The sequence below is a fragment of the Aplidium turbinatum genome, chromosome 9 (assembly GCF_918807975.1).
Source record: "Aplidium turbinatum chromosome 9, kaAplTurb1.1, whole genome shotgun sequence".
Classification (NCBI taxonomy): Eukaryota; Metazoa; Chordata; class Ascidiacea; order Aplousobranchia; family Polyclinidae; genus Aplidium; species Aplidium turbinatum.
In genome coordinates, this window is record NC_137480.1 from 21030100 (window position 1) to 21047464 (window position 17365).

The window sequence follows — 17365 nt, forward strand, 5'->3', positions numbered from 1 at the left end:
CAAAAAGCTTTTTAGATGTTATCTAAGTATAAAAACTGTTCGGAGGGGTTTCACCTAATCCTTTAAATGTAAACATTTTCAAATATGTTACAAATTATTGTGCTTCATGTAGGCTACGATTGTTGTCAATAAAGTCTCACAAGTACTGTTTCACAGAAATCTTTCATTTTATTATATCTAAAGTAAACCTTGCATCCACTCTCATATAATAGTTTGATCAACGAAACTTATATGCCTACTTTGAGCTTGTTTTTGTTTGCAAACCATTTTTTAGGCCTAACCGACAAATAATTCCATCAATGTCTTTGTCGAATTGGTTTGCTGTTTAAAATAAAATCTTGCAAGCAAATTTTTTCAGTAATTTTATAACTTTTAGCTTGAATAAAGATAACAAAGCAAGGGAGAACAGCTGGTTTCAGGCAAGCCCAACGGGTTTTAAACCTCATAACATTTCTGCGACAATCTTCGGTTGATGTCTTAACTGAAGAATATTGATCAAATGTTCTTTGTAGGAAAGAGTTTTTTAGCATATTCCTTTTCTCGTTGATCCTTAAGCGAGTTGCAAAACCTGCGCTTGTAACTTTTTTTCGTTTGTCTGCAAAACACATTAATACGACCTTTAATTTTAAATAAATTTCATTGAGGTTTCAACAAGACTGTCCAGTTGAGTCAGAAAGTAGATTCAAAGTTGGTCCGATCTTGGTACGACTTTGGTTGGTTTGGTTTGGAATCTTTATCCTCGGACTGACAAACCCTTGATAGGTTATTCCTGGTAGTTTCGCATACTTGTAGAGGTTTTTGACGCAGGGCCGGTTACGAGATTAACAGAGTGAAGTTTCCGATTGTTGAAGTGTTGCCGGGGAATTATTCCATCCAGCAAGTGCCGCTGAATGGAGAGCAGTTCTTAGAATGCGTTGCTCAAGCGCACACCCTGAGAATCGAACCAGCGCTATTTGATCTTGAAGTTTCTTCGTTCACAAAGTTATGCGCTAACCAACTGAGCTATCGGGCTTGTCTTTGCATCCTTAGGTATTACTGTACATTTGCTACATGAGTTTTAGGCTTAAAGACAGTTTTACATTTACTCTTTCACCTTAGCTTACTTACTGAAAAGGGCTAACATGTGTTTGGCCGAAAATGTTCGTAGTTTATAGTTTATGTTCAGTCTAACTAATGTATGATGTTAGCCTAAATGCCGTGTGGTTGCTGGGTTTTATCTGTCTATTACTGAAGATCGCAATAAAAGAGGCAAATTATTGTAAAACAACCAGTTGCAGACTAATTCTGTTGCGGGAGGTGACAGCCACAGTTTTCACTCACCTGGTTTCCACGCACATTGAATTGGTTTTATATCAGACACGTCTTCGCTTTGCAAATGGCAGTTCTGTGGCCGCTGGTAACCGGTCAAGCTGTCAAACAATTACTATTATAGCTAGATAGACTATAAGCTTTTTTTTCTGTAGCTAAAACAGTTTTAGAGGTTTATTTCGATCCAAAGCCAGCCACTTTGTCTTGTACATATCTTCATCAGATTGGGTACAGCTCTGACCAAATATGGTAAAGATATGTACCTGATAAAATGGCCGTCAATGTAGCCTACATCCAGGGTAAAAAATGTAATTTCACACGAAATTTGATCATATGGAGATACAAAGGCTTTTAAAATTGAAATTATTCACCACAGTGACTGCTTAAAATCAACAGTGTCAGCGTCAGCGTTATCATTTACGGGGAAAACTCAAAACATTTTCTTGCAGTTGAACAGAAGTGACGACACCCTAAAGTCCTAAACTAACTCTGTCGAAAACCCTAGTGACAGATACTTCGTTGTTAATCTTGCCCCAAAATGCCTCAAAATATTACATCAAACGTTAAAAAATTTCCAAATTTTTCCAGTTCTTTGACCAACCTGGAATCTAAGCGACTGTAACCGGGAGAATATTGGTGTCTTGACACTACAGCCATAGTTGCATTACCGCGTCCGTTGGTTGAAAACTTAAAGATAATTCTGAAAGTCAGAAATAGCGTAATGTGTTTTTCATTGTGGATGCTACACTTCACAGAGAGAGAGAGAGTAAGCTATATAACTCGTCAAGAGCCTCTACAAGTATGCGAAACTACAAGGAATGACCAATCAAGGCTTTGTCAGTCCGAGGATAAAGATTCAAAACCAACCAACCAATTTTCAATACTGTGTAACCGTATATTATGAATGCTTTTATACAAGCATTTTACATGTACTGTAAATTGAATAAGTGACGTACAGTAGTTATAAAGGCAAGCAAGACACTATTTAGAATAAAAAAAGATATAGCCTACCTAAAAAATAAAGAAGACTTTTCAGCAATCTAGCATCCAGATTGCCCCGGTAGCTCAGATGGTTAAGCGCCTGTTTTTATGAAATAGGAATTTCAAGATCAAGCGACCCTAGTTGGTCTCTCTGAATGTGCGCTCAAACAACGCATTTCAGGACTGGTCTTCATTTAGTGGCGTCTAATGGGTGGAATAATTCACAGACAACACTTCACCAACAAGCTGGTGGGTCAGTGGTCCAAAGCATCAACAACTGTAAAAGCTTGCAAAACTGCTAGGATTATGCTTTGAAAGAAGTTTTCTCGGCTGAGCATAAACATTCTCACAATTAATCAACCACTTAGCCACGCACCTTAACCTGTCTTCAAATTTGTAGCAAAACTTTGCACTTCCGTTCATTGAAAACTCTTCCACCATGAACGTGTAAGAATGCGAAGCGCATTCTTCTTTTGGTAAATTCAATCTCGTCTGAAATTAAACCAGATAATGTTTTCAAGTGGAAATTTTCTATAAGGGAAGGTTATTGCATTTTGAAGTCATAGCACTACTGTGCTTGCACCACCATTATTATTATAAGCGCAACACTTGTTTTTGATAACAAACAAATTAAGTCAAACATAAACTCAACTTAGGGCATCGTGAAATTCAAATACAAACCAAAACTGCATAAAAAATTTATTAGATTTTTGTCGAGAGGCGACCCTATAACTTGAACTATGAATAAATTTTTGAAGGGATGCAGTGGCGGATCGTGGTCATTTGTAGTGGAGGGGCTGCGATGTTGATAGACTAATAACAGTACCCTAATGTCTATAGTTCTCTAAGTACACACCCACTGTATACAAATCTCAGTAACTACATTAGCCTGCCTCCTACTTAACATACGTAAAATAAACTCTATCCTACTATCAAAACCATCTAGTTTTTTTTCTTCTTTTTTTAACGCTCAGCAAGACATAGTTGTTTTTCATTAGCCTGAAAATAAACCGGCAAAATAACACTTCCGAATTCAGCTGAGTGACTCTCAGAGTCAGTCACAACCTAGAACGAACAAAAGTGAAACAGCAAAATGGACTGTCAGCCCAGTGACTCAGCAAGTTTAACAGAAAGCTATAGAAGTAGCTGGGGATTTCCCATACGTCGTCATAAATAAAGCAACATTCAGAGTTGGACTATAGCCCTCTACACAGTGTTTCCAATAAAAATTCAATAATAAAATAAGGAAAATCGTTCAGGAAAGGAAACTGGAACTAAGAAAACAACAAAATTGGAGTGATGGTTATACCTATAGTTAATTCGACACAATTGCTAAAATTTAAATTTTTTTAAAGTAAGGAGAAGTTTTTTTTAATTAAAAATTAAGATTTGGAAACAAAACGAAGTTGAGAAAAACTTATTTTTTACACTACAGGGGGCTGCAGCCCCGCAGCCCCTCCGTACGAGCCGCGATTGAAGGGATGTATAAAATGAGCTTAGCATACACCACGTTTGCACCGGAGTAAAGGAACTAAATCTAAATTATGGCACATTGCCAAGCCTTTTGTGTGACCACGTTTTTGCATTATTGAACGAATGTAAGAGCATTATGCTGTAGTCTGTGGGACCTTGGCACTCCTCTGATATCTTCCTAACCATAAAAATGCATGGAAGAAAATATACTCTGCCACAGACAGAATCAGGTGAAGCCCCAGTTTATTTATTTTATAAATAATCCTATGGATTTTTTTTTTATATAAGTAAACCACGAAGTAACTTTATAAAATAAATAAACCACAGATTCACTTTTATCTTTGACATTAAATTTCGAACAGTCATAATTTTGTCTTGAATAAAAGATTGAGTCTGCAACACCGTACAGCAAACAAAATATTTCTTTACCAAAACAAAACTACTGCCTTTGTGAAACGATAAAATTAACAAAGCAATAAAAGCTGCAGAAATGAAAGGTTGAGTAGGCTACAAATCAAGCATTGTCCAATGCACAACGATCTGGGATTACGAACGAGCCTGAAAAGCCCAATATGGGATCAAATCATTGCAACAAGAAATCTTCTGTGTCTGCGCTAGACCTTATTATCAGATTTTATTTAATTGTTGATGGAATCAGACCACATTCTACCGAAAGAGAAAACATTCACATGAGAAATTTTTTGTCGCATATATTTATCCCTTTTATTCTCAATTCCCATTGACATCATTTAAAGTTCTTATCTATTTCATGCCAATAATTTTGCCGTTTTTGTCTTCTTATTGAGAAAACAAGCTTGAAAATACTTAGTGACGTAATGAGTCATGTTTAATATTTGATTAGTGGGTTGACTGATGTCATTTTCACGATAATAAACTCGATTCTGCCACCACGTGGTTGACCCAAGAATGTTTGCTCTGCAAAGTTTAAACACAATTAGAAACACAGTAGATTACAAAGAGACTCACTACTGCCAAGAACACACACGTTACCCGTGAAATTCCTAGTTTGTACCAGTTTCTTTTTGATTCGGGCTGGCCAAAGTGCGTTCCTATTCCAGCAAGGTCCCGTTTCCTCGTAGTCCATTTTGCTATTGGTTGAATTTCTTTTACAGAGAACCTCTTCCAGTCTATCACAACATTGCAAAAGTTAATGAAAACATACCGCTTAAATAAAAGTTAAATTAATAAAGAACCTTGTTCTAATGAAGAAAATGTTGTGGGCTATGACTGTTTTTAACACAATATTAATATCTAAGATGTATTTATTATGGAAGGCATTTGGGATGACTGTAAAATCTAATCATACTAATACCAAGACTAGTTTTTTAAAGGTTGGTCAAATCAAAGATTCGCATTATTGAGATGCCAACCTTCAAAAATCATGAAAAGTTTTTATATGAAACGTGACGCACCTTTGGAATAATACCTTACATCAAGCGGATGAGCTTTTCTTCCAACTTTTTTCAGTATTTCAATGTTTTCGGCGGTTTCATTTTGGTTATCAAAAGTCTAAAAAATAACAAGGTCGCAATTTTGAGTCAAAACAGCTTTCTTATTTTCTGGCCCACGTCAACAGTATCACGCTGATTACAATCATTTGCCATTTTGTGTGGATGATGATTACTGAAGAAAACGTAATAAATTGAGATTGGGCGTTTAATTTGTTAGAGACTCAAACCAAATTCCTTAACACTGACACTAGTTTCCATTAATCAAGTCACAAATTGATTAATGGAAACACTGTCCGCCCCGTTAGCTCAGTAGTTACACGTCCGGCTTAAGATCATGCGGCGCAAGTTCGACTCTCGGAGTGTGCGCTTGAGCAACACATTTCAGGACTGCTCTCCATTCAACGGCACCTAGTGAATGGAATCATTCCCCGGCAACAACACTTAAACAATCGGAAAACTTCACTCCTCCAATCTCGGTAACCGACCCTGCGTTAAGAGTCTCTACAAGTATGCGAAACTACCAGGAATAACCAATCAAGGCTTTGTCAGTCCGAGGATAAAGACTCAAAACCAAACCAACCAAACCAACAAATGTTGACTATATACAGCAGTAGTTAGCAAACGTTTTTTATCGCAGTCCAAAATACTATTTCAAGAGCTATTGGAGGCCCACTGTACGTGAAAATACTACGAAAAAATAAATAACTGTTAAACGAAAACATCAATTTCTTGTACAACGCAATAGCTTGCTATTTAATACTTTGGTGCTTCAGCCCAGCGGGCCCCAACATTTTTTCTATCATGGACCGGCTTTAAAATGAAAATAGCTTTGTGGACTGGCAAGTTTGACATCAACGTGTAAGTCTTATTGTAATAGCAGCACCAACTTTAACAAAATTAAATAGAAAATGTAAAAGTCGAGGTCGGAAAAAAGTCTGGCAAGAGATCTGAGAAGTGAGCGAAGCTAGCCAGAAAATGTTCCATAAACCTGTTAAATTAACGTGTTTTTCGATTTTTTGAGTGGCAAGTGAACAAGTGCCCTCTCCTGGGTCCGCTACTGGTTTGATAGATATACGGCACATTATAGGCAAGATTCACACGTTTTAAGTGCATGGTTGCAAAATTCTTTCACTGTAATCAATTTATGCTATGGCCATTTTTTCAATCAACTCGTACTCTTGACGATCAGTTTGATCGAGTACTCTCGTGGCCCGATGGCAACCGCTTTGCGACCCGGTACTGGGTCGCGACCCAGTGGTTGAGGAACCCTGCTTTAGCCCAAATATTAGTAATACTAGACTTGATGATGAAGCTGTGATGCAACAATGAGCCAATATAAAACCCTCCAGTAACAGTAACACCAGCTTTTAAAGTGCAGTAGGCCTACAATAGATTATGGATGTACGGCCATCACGCGGCCCACAACTACATAATAAAATTGAAATAATAATCAATGACTCACGGCCCACCAGGAATTGCTACACGGCTCACATTTGGGTCCCGGCCCACAATTTTCCTACCACTGATATGCAGTAATACAAGACTTCAAACGTATAAAAACAACAGGAGAAAAAGATTCAAACTTCGGACAATTCTCCATTTGGAAAATTGTGTTCTTAGAATAATTTGACTGTCTACAGTCTTGAATAGGCCACGAGCATAAACTGGTGTACTCACACACCTCCCACAATCGAGTTAGCGGTAATGACGGAAAGAATAAAAAATTTAATAAATGTTGATTTTTTAATGGAAAAGAAAATTGTGTTTTCCTCTTGCAATTATGACAAGACAACCGGAAAGCGTTAAAATTAACCGATTTCGAGGAGAGCCGAGTACAGCTGACTTACACAAGAAAGACGTATCTTAACGATATGTGAACGTGAATGTTGCCAACGATAGAGTTACTTTTGTGAATTATGCAACACTATACACTTTGCCGTGCTGACTCTGTAATCTTGTGCGAGATAATTAAAAAATAGTCTGCTATGCACATAGTAGTCCTATGGTTTATTATCACCAAAACCAATAGTTATAAAGTATAGAGAAAAGTTTCCATATAAAGAGATTTGTTGCCGAAAGTGTAAGATAAAACTAAACTGTGATGTCATCTTTTCTAGATGCTTAGGGAAGCCTGCTGCTTATGTGAATACTTTGCAAACAAAGAGCATCCTTTACAGAAAGTTTTTTTGACCCTCACTGAACAAATCTTTCATTTCTGTTTTTTTTATTCAGATTTAAAGCTAAAATGAAAGATATATTTTAGTTTTATTTTCTTTAATCAAGTGTTGATGCGGAAATGTTTTTAGTAGCGTATTTAAGCGCATATTTGGTATTAGCCCACTTGTTACAAACCATGAACGGTATTTTATACTTCACCTTGAACACATAGGTGGTTGACTTACACAGTAAAAACTTCCAAAAAAGTCAAGTAGGTATCAGCGCCATTCTATTAGCGAATACTTGAAGTAGCTATTTCGTGTGTAAAGCCTACTTCTTCCGTGCGAAGCACACAGGCTTACAGGTCGTCTGGGTTCAATTTTTTCAACACCTGCCATGGTTGTAAACCATAGCCATCTTCAGTTAGTGTAAACCCAACAAAACTAACCAAACGGTAAGACACTTGATCAATATAATTGTCGGCCACATAGCTCCTTGTAATGCAGCCCTAAAGAAAGATCAGTTGCTCAACCTAGAAATAATTAATTAATCTCAAAATAATTCATCAATTTGTAGATCGGATGAAGTTTATCACGCATCTTAGAAATTCGATTCGTTGTAATAACTTCCAAATGTTCCAAGGGAAATCAAAACAAATAAAACTATTTAATTTTATTGATTTCAGAAAATTCGTCTCCTGTGCCGATCGTAAACGAGCTACCAATGTCATTTACGAACTCATTTGTTCAAATCCTTCTATGTATAAGTCCAGAAATTTATTAGGCGTATATCGAAAAGAGATTTATCAAAGTCGACAATTCATTGCGCCAATGGTGCCCAAACTCTCAACTGACTATTGACTTTCCATCCCAGTGATGTTTTCTAAACATCAACCACTTCCTTAATTTCTGTTCAAAAAACATCTATCTACTGTACAGCGAGTAAATTAAACGAAACTCACAATCTGGTCAAAAGGAAATGTATGAGAATAAATGTAAATCCTTAAACGAATCAGTTAATGTTACCATTGTAGAAAAGTAAACAATTGACTTAGGTTTTAATTTGCTCCTAAGCATTTTCACAACTGTGGTAATTACAGCAAACCACTTCTTCTTCCGCTTCTTCTTTCACATGAGACAGGATTGTTCAGATTTCAGGCAGGTGATGAAAAGCGAGGTAAGTGTAGCTTCGTCCAGTGCTGCTATACCATACATTTCATATGGTGCCTTGCAAATGGGACATTCAAGAACGACATGGTCAGAAGTTTGTTCCTCCACACAATATCTGCAAGCTGATGAGGAAGCCAATCATTACTTGTACATATTGGAATGGAAGCAGCCGACTCCTGCTCGAACTCTATTTGGTTTGACCTTAGTCGGTCGGGGTAGGTCCATGTTAAAGGGCGCTCTACCGGGTGAGGTGTAAAATCATGGAGCCTGGTGTCGGTGCATTCAATGCTGCATTCCAAGTGTCTTCCGTATAATGTGCTGCGCTGTGGATATGATCACTGAATGGTGGTACCTGATACAAAGTGGTGTCTTAACTTTAATCGCAGACCCTTGAAGTGGGATGTGGAGGTTTTCGTGGAGCAAGGTTAGGATACTTTGCCCTGCGGAGTGCGGTGTATAATGGCTTCCTTTCGGCAAAGCTCATAAGGTTGGATGTCTGCAGGGATTGGTAAGTAGTCAACTCTGTTGAGTTGTGCGCAAGTATTTATTTACAGTACATAACGCGTCGTTGATTGGCCGGTTGATGAGGCGGGTGAGGGCACTGCGGCACCAAGCAGGAGCGCAGTATTGAGCAGTGAAGTGAACTCAAACCAGAGTTGCAGTGAGAAAGGTCAGCACTTGCACCCAAGTTGTGTCTGCCAAACGCATCAGCAAGGCGACGCGAGATATCAGCTTTTTGCGTAGTGTCTGCAGATGGTGACGGTATGTGAGTGACTTATCAAGTGTTATCTCACGCCCGTTACCCATGCGCGGAGTGTAGCTTTCGCTACCCACTGCGTGACTTTGTCAGTGTGAAAAGAAGGTTTATGATTTGATACATAAACTCATCGTTGAAGACAATTTATTAAAATGTATGTCACTCACCTCATTGATAAGATTGTCTTTGTGGAAAGCTGCAGTTGTGCTGTCGCTTATTTGATTGATTTGCAGTCCTTGCAGTGGCAGTGCGTAAAGAAACAGAATTGAAATGCCACAAAAGAACATAGCTACTGTAAAAATTCAACATATAAATCTGTAAACTATTGTCATCTGAAATAGGCAAAACAGTGGTGTTGAAGTGTGGTTTTCTGATTTTTCTTCTTTTCGTTTTCGACTATCTCAAGATGATAGAAATGTTGCTGATTTTGCAGAACTATACACATGTCACGCTTGTGCAGTAGGTACTGCACAATAGCTACAGAAACCCGCAAACGTAAAGGAATTGAAAGGAGGGCTTAACAGGAATACAGCTATGTGTACAAGTGACAAACCACTGTGTGGTTACCAAGTCCTGCTGCAATAATTACAAACTACTCACAGCCACAGGGATGCATGACGTAATCAAGAGCATGCGACTCGGTGTAATGCACTGGCACTAAAGCAAAAACCATAATTCAAAACTAACGTTACAGACTGTATCATTCCTCTCTTATAAATTAACACTTAGCAATAGAAACAAAACATGGCATTCCACCATACGTATACTTACACGACACACGATCTCGTGTAAAAAAACATTACAGCTAAAGGAAGGTGACGCTAACCAAGTATTCACAACATACACAACAATATATAGTGCTTCTAACCATGGCCACCTGGAGATGCGGCCTGATTTGTCACATTTTGCAGATTTTGATTACAGCTACTGCTAGTGCTTAACTGACATTTTTTGAGATGTTTTTACTTTTTGCGGTTTCCTAATGACAAAAAACTTTTTTGTTGCCTTGGGGAAGCAGTAGCAAATGAGAAAAACTGACTAAAATCTACAAAATCAAATTTTCTTTGTTTTTCAACATGTGAGGATGTTAAAACCTATTGTGTCATCTGGGGAAAAGAATAAAGAAAGCGTAAAAATCTAATTTTTAGAAAAATTTATTTAAACGTTCGCCCAAAGTTAGAAAAACCTGGAAATTTCTGCAAAATGTGACAAATCAGGCCGTATCTTTAGGTGGCCATGTTTTAACAAATCTGTAATAATGGTCATATTACAATAAGCACATACGGCTAACAAACGTATTGGCTAAGCTTGATAGAAATCAGGTTTGCGTCTGTTTCGAACAGGATTGTGACTCTGCGGGACAACTATACTATGCCCAGAGTGTTCATTGGAATCAATCGGTTGATTGATTGATTGAATCTTTATCTTCGGACTGGGAAAGTTTCTTGCAGAGCTCCTGGCAGTTTTCGATGCATGGATGAGTGGACGTTCCACACCATCGTGCTTCTGCATCAAAACTGCTCCTTTTCCGTATTGGGAAGCATCGGTGGCTAGTATGAGTGGTTTGCTCTCATCGTAGTGACTTAGCGTGCTGGTTGCACTGATCACGTCTTCCTTCAGTTGTTGAAAAACGAGTTTGCAATGTTGCGTCCACCTGAACAATGAACACATAGCAGGAGCTGGAGCCAGTTGTTTGAAAAATAGCTCCGGCTCCGATGTATTTCATAAGATGCTACTACTATTGGCTCAGTTCACATGATTTAACAGCAACCCTTCACAAAATTAAGAAATTATTTGCGTAATCAGACGTCAAATTAACAGATATGTTTTGAAACGCAGTTCCGCGTGACATTTTGATGAAAGTACCTTAAATTTCATAAAGTTGTGCCATTTTTTAGCAACAGTTGACTGCAGCCAATTTTAAGCTTTAGAAATTAAATTGATATGTTGTCGTTATTTTAATGAAAGCACTTTTCCGAGCCTGGAGCCGGAGCAGTGGTATCAACAAGCTCCGGAGCAGGAGCTGGAGCTAATTTATGATAAAAGAGAGCTCTAGAGCCGGAGCTGGAGCAACTTAACATTTATGCCTGCTCCAAAGCCCTGGTTGTAACCGCTTTGCTGGCACACAGATTTGATGTGCCCTTTTTTCCCGGCACTTGTTAACACACATTACTTTTTACAGGACATTCACCCTCAGAATGTTTAGAAAAACAATCCTGACATGACTTCCACGCCTTGCGACCTTGATTTGTGGAACCAACTGGAGATTTCTTTCTACTCTTAATGCATGTTGCGGACATTTGATTAACGACAGCTGCTTCATCTGGTGTTACTTCCCCGCTTAGGATGTTATCAGTATGCACAGTTCTGATATAAAATTCAGCTTTGTTGAGAACATCGAGTAAAAAATTTAATTCATCAAACACTGACGCCTGACTTTAGGGTGTGGGGTGTTTAATACAATAACATCTCTAATCCGCTCGCCGACATAGCTGTGGTGATTAGCCTACACTGCTCATTTTTGCAGGTAAACTCACAATTTTGAGCAAGCCCTCGTAAAGTTGCTATCCAATCTTTTTAAGACTGACTCACTTGTAATTTAGGCTACAGTTGTAAAAACTACGGCGCGCTCCTTGAATATGGATGGTTTCTTTAAAATGCGATGCTAACTTATCTGAAATTTGTTTGAACGATTGATCACATACGTTTTTGTCACCAAAAAGATTCTGAATCAAGCTATAGGTCTTGAAGCTAACCCTGGAAACAACAAATTCAATTGCATCCTGCTCTTTTATTTAACTATACAATTTTTATTTATTTGACATGTGTTGGCTCGATAAAATCGATGTCGCATTGTAGAGAAATCGGGCTCAGCAACCAGAGAAAACCGGTGAAAGCACTCAATGAAATTAGACAATATCTTTAAAAACGAATGTTTTGAGTTTTGCAACACTTTCAAAAAACATGCAAAGATCTATTTTGCGATAGGATTAGCTGCAATGCAAATGAATCAACTGGGCTGCCTCGCCTGCGGTTTGAAAAATGAGAAAAAAGGTAGAGGCGCTTACTCAATTCATTGCCATTACATTTACAACCCACTACTTTTACCTAATCATTCTATTTTTATTTTAGTATAGGCTACAGGTGACATCTATCATTCCCTTTACAAATAACATACAGCATAACACCTCAGTGACACAACAGTGCTAATGTCTTGAAAATCTCAACCACTTATTCTGGTTCGCTTCGGTTTGGTTTAATTTCATGCTTGGAAGGCAGTTGGCTCGAAACCGATTCATGTTGACGACCGTGCCAAATCCTTCAACTTCTTAACTTACTTCGGTCACAAGCACGTTTTAACGTTCGCGTTTTGTCTCTTCTACCTTTTTCTCGACCTTTGCTATGTTGACGTGTATTGGTTTTGCTGTGATGGTCAGAAATAAAAACAACTGAACTGAACTGACGACAAAATAAGCCTTTAAACACAAATACAATCGGTATAGATTCTTTTCCTCAACTCTGAACACACCTGCCTTCAAAATCATGAGATTTGGCACCATCTCAGTACACAAATGATTCCTGGCTAGGCATTGAAAAGGCAATAAAAAGGGTGCCATTGGTATTATTGTCATTGAGAATAAGTGCATAAGTGCATCAACTGCTTAGCGCATTGAGAATAAGTCATTAACTTTTCATGCACGTTTTAAAAACTCTACCAGGTTTGCCACCTCTTTTCCATCATAGATGGCAATGTAGCCTATCGCTTGTTGCCTTATTATCCCCAATATTTTTTTCATTCAGGGCATTGAAAAGATGAACAATAAAACAATGTGAAGTAGCCTAGCGCTTGTGCTGTCTGACGGCTTTACTACTTAGTAGTCTCTTACAGGGGCGGCTCGCTATAGTGTGTGCTGCGGCGCTGCAGCAACCCCATGAAAGTTTTCACCAAAAGTTTCTCAAATATCTTAGCTTTCTTCTGCCCAAAATGTATTTTATGTTTAAGCGAAACTCTTATGATAGATTCTCAAACGCAGACAAAGGGACAAATTTATTGCAAATGTAATAAAACTGAAATATTGCAGATTATAAAGCACTCAGCTGTCAACTTGGGCGCAAAAGAAACTGCTATGGCATCAAATAACCACGTAGCCTACCAGTGAACTGTAGACCTTAACCATTGCAAGCATAAGCTGTGTTTTATTAAGGAGCAAAGTCGGCTTACATGCAAGGACTAGGCCTATGTAATTAAACATTGAAATTAATCGATCATTACAATGTTTCAAATGCCCCAGCAAATTCCAAGAATTTTTTTTTTACAATTAATAGCGTTATAAAAAACATTGAAAGGTTTATTCTTTGATGTCACTCCCATAGAATAGCGTTTGCACATTGCAGCACCTTCATTCGCTTGAGCGTCTTTTATTTGTTGGGTGTGTTTGCGATTACAAACTTTTTCAGCGCAAAGTTTCTTTTTTCTCGTGACACATCATCGCCTCCAACTCAAACACATGCACTGGAAATTGACAGGACAGTGAATACTCACCATCATTTATTTGAGAGTCGCTTACGTTAAAATGTGTCAGCTACAAACCGTAATTGAGACACAAGATCATTAATTTTTGAGTCTCAGGGATGATGAGGCTGTTTTTTCACCAGGGCAAAGTGCCAATGCTTGGCGGACTACACTGAAAAGTTATTAAAACCGCAGACAATTTTAAATCAATTCACTCCAGATCAACAGACCACCTGCTCTATGATATTGGCGAAAGATGGTGCAGTACTTAATGATGTGATCTGTAGTCTGTTTCTCAGCGGCTCATCCGCAAAAGTGGAAGATTCCAGTCTCGATAAATAGAAGGTGGAGCAGGAAAATCTGACTCTTGTGTGGGGACGAGTTGCATCCACGATTCTCTTGGCAATGACAGGTCGGAATTCCGTCTATCGGCCACAAAACACACTTAGGCCTTTACAGATACAGGATAGGTTTCCGTTTAGTCTCGTTCTGATCTATTCGTGTTTTGTTGAAAAGACTTTTAGTCTCCAAATTCAAAACAACCACCAAAACGCTTTTGTTGATTAATCAAACTTTACAAGGTGACCAGACCAAGCACGACTTTTACAATGTCCCCAAAGTAACCAAGGTAAGTAATTTAGAACAAATAAGATAAATATTTTAAGAAAATATAACATGTCAAAAGAGACAAAATTAAATAAAATGAAAGGAATTTTTTTCATACACTTTATTGATTTATAAACATTTTAAAAGCCTGATTTTACAACGTTAGGATTATTTCACGAATTTCTTGTTTCTAATGACATATTTTGCATGGTGTTGGCAAAAAATAGACAGCACATCCCATTAACACGATCACTCATCGTCATATATTATGAATGTGAAAGAATAATATTTGACAATGCTCTGTAAACTGTATAATGCCTGACTGAAACAATGACACATTTTTGTGCTCATTAAATTCGTTTTAAATGTGTGTTTAAATGAGTCGAACTTTCGCAGCGTTTTGCAGGTAAGATTCAGTTTTTGTGGTAGGCTACATCTTGGCTGCTTTTGTTTTCAGTGAATAAACTAAAAATGTCTACTTGGTTTCCCTATGTAGGTTGTTGCTGCGGTGTTTCGCGACCACTGGTGCCAGTGACGGGATTTCAATAATGTACGGACGCCGTCTGAAACAAATTACCTGCTGACACAAAATATTTCTTGCCTGCACTTGTTGTTGATTTCCGATCAATATGTGTTTAAGCTCAGCTTTCACATGACAACAAAATAGATGTCCAACTTTACAATGCATTTGCTGGTGTAATTACAAAGTGACTAGCCATACTGTCAACAATGCGACCTGATCTTAGCCATATTCCCATGGTCAAATAGCTTGTTTTAAAGGCGGCTGTTCCCGCAAATGCCGGAGAATGATCGATATTCTGTAGGCTACACTTATTTGATTAAATATTTTAAAATAAAATTTAGGCTGGTGTCTGAAAGAGAAGATATGAAATAAGTTGATTGGAAAGCAAATGTGCCAGGCTTCATGTTAACCTAGACTTAACAAGACACAGCTGCTAGGTGTCGAGCCGAAGCCCTTGCGAACATTAGTCAGACCATCTTTACCACTCCGACAAAACTGATTTCTATTAACGCTAATAGTCTATACACTACAGTACTATAGTCTGCATACATCGGTAGCTATGCATTGCAACTAATTTTTTTCCATTATTGTTCTGCTTTGATTACAGCAGTGACCAGACGGTTAGCATAATCTACAATGTCTGCCGTGTAAATTATGCGTAGCCTAAGTCTGTTGATGATCTGCCTGTCTTTTTTGTGTCATAGAGGTGACTGGCCTGCTAAAAACAGACAAACTGTTTTAAAATATTTTGTGCTAAACATTTGTTATCTTTGATAATTGGCAAATCGCTTTGTTTTAAATTCACAACTAAACGAAACCGTTTTTTTTCCACAAAATAAAACTAAGACTGACACTAAAACTGCCTTGTAACTTTACATTTGTTCATAAGCCAGTGCTTCATCACAGAAGCGAGATTTAATTAATAATTTGGAACCTCTAGCAAGATGAGAAAGATAAGCAACCAAAAGCAAATTACGCACAACTCCATCAAAATAAATGGTTAATTGAGTAAAAGTGAGGAAAGTGTTGTAGCCAACGACGTGCAGAAGTCTAGACAAAAAGGTTTTGTGAAGAAATTTTATCGCACCAGGAAAGCAATGATTCCTCAGCCTACTAATTGTAGTGATTTGACAGAAACGAAGCCCGGACTATAGTGAGGAAACTAAACGAAGTGGTGTGTCATCTGCCATGTGCGTAAATCCAACACAAAAATGTACTGGATTGGTTTTGTTGTATCAACATAGTCCTAAGCCAGGTCTGGACCTAACCTAAACTGTAATATCTTCAAAGTAGACAGTATCATCACACTAAATCAGAAAAATCAATTCATTCATAATTAAATATATTATTTAGTGTGATAGTGTTAGTGACAGATTTAGTGTGATACTGTCTACTTTGTTTCAAATATTTTTTCACACTGCACATCCTAATCCGGATCATCAGTTAAATCATAAGATTTGATGAAAAGTTTAATAACAAAGTTTTGAAATATCTTCACTTGACGATTCACCTGTGTGAATGCTTTAATTCAATCTTCTCCAGGAATGGCGGTTCGAGTCGGTGTTGTTGTTATTTGGACACGAGTTTAAACTAAAAGATGTTTTCGATATTCAAGCACTTCGCAAAAGAGGAATCTTATATTTTTGAGCGCACATCAAAACGCCTGCAATCCAACTCGTTGTTACCGGGATAATGTCGCTGTAACACGTTGTGAGACGGCGACCACAGCTGATCGGGTGGGAGTGGCTCATCTCATAACCGTTGAAATCAAAAGTGAATACGATGTTTTGCATGGATGTCACCCTGGGTAGATTAATTATTGCGTAAAGCTTATACCAACCATGGCTCTCACAGGCTACCTAGCGGTCAAGTACTTCCGCATGTCTCTTCGGCTTGCCTTGCTGGTACAAAACAACTCATTTCATGCCGGTAGACACTTAAACATTAAAAAAGTTTTCCAAGACAAATGAATCATTGGACCAATCAGAAGTTACAGGACCATCGTTTTAACCAATCAGACGTTGCAGGGAAAACAGAGAAAAACGCAAACATTTCTGATACAAAGTAAAACAAGTCAACGCTTCGCCGTCCACAGCTTGGCGTAAAGGGTTAAGGCAGTGGTAGCCATTTCGATGACACGTGTTCGATTCTCGGCCAAACCATAGCTCTTTTTTTCTGTAATTACAAACCAAAGTTCAAAAAAGTAGGGTCAACTCTCTGGCTGAATGCTAGAAGGGTCACGATTGGATGGCAGTCACTTAAACATGTTCTGATTGGTTGGCGGTGTCACCGGATCTTACAGGGAATTATCATGCCTAAGTGGCTACCTTTCAAGTCATTTGCTCATACGTGTTCTAATCTGAAAAATACAAAGTTTAATGTTTTTCGAGTTGAGATGTTGCGGAT